Here is a 4,417-nt window from a genome sequence, read left to right on the forward strand (position 1 = left end):
CCACGTTTTTCATATTGGACCAACAAAAGCTATAACAATAAAAAAGATAATACGGCCGTAGAGCCAAGAAATATCGAAACAATCAACACACGGCCCAGACTAATATATTCTTGAAGTGCCAGGACCGGGGTCAGCAGTGAGCCCGATTCCCTGGGAAATTTTCAATTCTATCCCAGCCTTAAGATTGGATGATCATTTCCACCCTAAGAATGTCATGTGACAGGTCGGATGCACAGACGGCTGGAATGAAAGCATTTGGTCAGGATGGCGGTGGGTTCGTCCAGGAAGAGGGCTGGTAAACCGCTGCTCTATTTCCCAGCGCCTTCGGTCGACGGTGGCCCACATAGTCCGGCTGCTTTCATGCACGACTCGGTTTTAATATTTTATTTGCTCCTTATTAAGAGTTATCAATAGGCCTGGAGCGTTCCGGGGGGGAGCAGGCGCAGCACAGCGTGTGAGGAGCTGTTAATTAACGCCGCACTGACCCATCATCTTCCTCTGATGACGTCAGCGTCCCGCGTGCCATCGATAACATTCCGTTCTGATGAGCAACCAGGCGTCCAAGTTGCTTCCCAATTGGCTGAAGTCATTAAGACCTGTATATTTATGTACGGGGTGAGGATCTTTAGCGATTCACAACTTGAAAATGAATTATCTGTATACAACGTTACATTTTGCAGCGGAGAACGGAGCTTCAGTGGACAAAATGAACAACTCTGATGCAGAGGTGGAGGAGTCAAGATTCTTTATTTGACTCGTGCCGTTATAGAAGTACAACATGTAGTGAAATGTGCCGCTTGGAGCACGATGAATGAAAAATAAATTAAATTCATGCTAATGCAAAATATTATTGAAATATTGATCTTCAACCTTCCCAAATTCTCCCACGCCACCCCTCTGCTACGTTCCCTCCACTGGCTCCCAGTAGCTGCACGCATCAGGTTCATCCATGCACGCTCCATCTCTGAAGGTAAAAGGAAAACATTCATCTAGACTCTTCTCCGTCTTGGCCCCTCGGTGGTGGAATGAACTTCCCCTCGAGGTCAGAACAGCTCAGTCACTGAGCACCTTCAAACGGCAGCTCAAGACCTTCCTCTTTAGAGAATATTTAGATTAACTTGTAACCTTCTTATTGTCTGATTGAGTGAATAAAAAGATTGTATTCATAGTTGGGGGTCCTAATGAACCAGAATTGATCACTTCATCTATGGCAACGTGAAAGCATGTTGTAAGTCGCTCTGTGTAAGGGCGTAAATGTAAATGCTCACCAGCTGAGCCGGCCGGGCTGCGGACTATTCTGGTTCGGAGTCGTCACCTCATGAGAAGGCCGAGGAGTCCCGACATCTTTCTTCTCTCTCTCTCCGTCTTCCCCCGTCCTTTGAGGGATGCCAGACAGAGGTAGAGAGAGGAGGATGTGCTGAGGAGGCAGACCCTCATTCACTGCCTGATGAGTTTGATTCTCTCTCTCTCTCTGTCCTGAACATCACTCAACGCCTTCCCCCTTTCCCAAGAAACGTCTTCCATTAAATAAAGCCAAAATTATTATCCTCCTGCTAAGAGCTCATGTATTATTTATGAGAAGTGATGCTGGGGCATGAGAAATATTTCCTTACCGTGGTGGACAAATGTCTTTTTCACACATGTTCTACATTTTTTATGCCATCTCCATGTCCTGGTGAGGAACAGTTGCTTACCATCTTTTCTGATGGAAATTATATATATATATATTATATATATATATTTGGTAGCATTGTTTTCGATAATCTGTATCTCTACCTATATGAATACATGATGAAATGCAATTTAGAGAAAAAAAACATGTGCAAACATACATAAAATAGGACCACTGAGAGACCCGCGGACATGACAGCAATCCCATGGTGGTGCCACAGGACCAGCAACGTCCAACCACTCTCAAAGCAGACGGCTGCTGAAAGGCCTGAATCATACCCCTGATTGAGAGCTGCAGCTGGGTCCACGTCTTCACGCGGAGCACCGATGTTCCTTCATTCAAAACTGAGACGTGACAAATTAGAGAGCTGAGAACGATGGGTGAAGACTGTGGTGACCTAGCAGCTCACAAGGCTCAGATTCGTCCCGGCCATGTCGGCTTGCTCCAAATCAGATAGGATTTCTGCATTAAACCCTTTCTCTCCAGCGCCGAGCAGGTGAGAGCGGCAGAGCTGCCCTCGGCTCGATGACGTTCGGATGGAACGCTATTACAGAAAAGCCAGAGATGCGTCGAGGAACGGACAGATGCGCGCAGGCTTTTCCGGCACGTGCGTCAGCTAAATGGATTATGAATGCGCAGGACGTGATTGCTTTTTGATTCCGGGCTGTAAACCTGCTTGCCGTGGGCCGCCGTGGCTTCCAGTGGCGACTGCAGTCCGGTGGCCTGGCTGCTTCTGCGAAGTAACAGGGTACGCTGCTGGCGGCCAGGTTCAGGGGGGCAGCATTCAGCGTGGTGCTGATCTGGAAATTCATCTAAATCTAAAAAACAGACAGTAATAAATGAATTGCTTTGAGCTGCATTAGGATATAGCAAGTTAGGTTTGTATTGGGTACAGAGTAGAGTAGAAAACTGAACAGAAGCGTCTGATGCATGTAAACGTGAACATCAATGATGCCACGGATTTGCATATTAACACGTGAGGCCGTCTAACAGGGGAGAAAGTTCAGCTCATTCCAAGTAGGAAAAGCTGCAAATTGCTTCCTCAGAACGTCGGTTCGGTTACAGGCGAGTTAACGACCAATCGATCATCTGGATTTGGCACTGAGCATCAATAACTCACCACAAGCGTTTATTCATATTCAGTTACGTGACAAACAGCTAAAACTATGGTGCACAGGAGGAAAAAGGCTGGGTGACACGCTGCTGTGCTATTTATGAAGTGAAAGCGATTAGTGGTCACGTGACACCACAGCACAGCACCCAGTGCACGCAGTGAAATGTGTCCTCGATGTTTTACCCCGTCCCCCGAGGGAGCAGCGGGCAGCCATGACAGGCGCCCGGGGAGCAGTGTGTGGCGACGATGCTCAGTGACACCTAGCTGGATGAACCCACAACCTTTCTATTATGGGTCAGCAATTCCTAGATGTACCCCAGTTTACCCATTAAGGATTCTTTATGTTTCTTGCCACAATAAATGGCTGAAAAAACTAAACTTTCAACCAACATGTACTGGTAGCTGCTAAACTATGTGAAAACGTACCTTAACCAATCTGGGTCACTGCGTAAAAAAAGGTCAATCTTAAAGGTGCAATCTTTACAATCTTTCCACCTGAAGATGTCTAGCAACTAGGGGGCAGTATATCCCAAGAAAGTGGGAAGAGAGAGGGGGGCGGGAAAACAGCGGGTTGGGTTGAAAATGGGTCAGCATTCAGCGTGGTGCTGATCTGCCAATAATCATCATTAACATGTTTTCACCCGGTGTACATGAAAGTGAAATTGTCCCCTTAGTGAGCAGTGTGTGTGGGGACGGTGCTTTGCTCAGCGGAACCTTGGCGGTTCAGGATTCGAACCGCTTCCTTACCTACTAGGCCACCACGGAGCCCTATAGCTTTTGGACAGTGGGAGGAAAACAGAGAATCAGCAGGAATCCGGCACTGAACCAGGAAGAGCATCCAAACTCCGAACAGACACAGAGTCCGATCCAGGATTCAAACGCACTGCCTTGGAGGCTAACCGTCCATGACCCCAAGACCGAGCCTCATGACCCCAAGACCGAGCCTCATGACTCCAAAACCAAGCCTCATGACCCCAGAACCGAACCTCATGACCCCAAAACCACACCCCATGCCCTTCGCTGTGTTCACCTGCATTTGGGAATATCAGAATTACGAGTTCTGAGCACATGAGGGGTTCGAATTGGGCCCTTCGGGTCCCTCAGCCTTGTGGCCCTCCAGGAAAGTTGCTGCCTGAAGTTACCTCGGAGATTTATCCACCTTCCTTTCCAGAATTAAAGACTCCAGAGAGAGAGAGAGAGGGAGAGGGAGAGGGAGAGAGAGAGGGAGGGAGAGAGAGAGAGAGAGAGAGGGAGAGAGAGAGGGAGGAGAGAGAGAGAGGGAGAGAGAGAGAGAGAGAGAGAGAGGGAGGGAGAACCGTGGCAGCTCCACGCCGTCGGCGCGGGTCCAGCGTGGCGTCAGAGCGCCTCGCCGGTCACGGGCAGCGTTTACCCAGCACAGCGTAAGAGGCTTATCTCATCCCAGATGCAGCATCCCGCCTTTCAGCGAAGTCCACATCTGGATCGACCGCTGTGATATGAATCAGAAACAATCAGAATCTGAATCTGAATCATCAGTCAACAACTCCGATTCGCGCGCGTGAGACTGACGGACGGACGGAGCGGGAAACTCCAACTCCGGATCCGGGGACGCGGGGGACGCGGGGGGGACGCAGGGGGGACGCAGGGGGAAG

This window comes from Denticeps clupeoides, chromosome 15 (genome assembly GCF_900700375.1).
Source record: "Denticeps clupeoides chromosome 15, fDenClu1.1, whole genome shotgun sequence".
Lineage (NCBI taxonomy): Eukaryota > Metazoa > Chordata > Actinopteri > Clupeiformes > Denticipitidae > Denticeps > Denticeps clupeoides.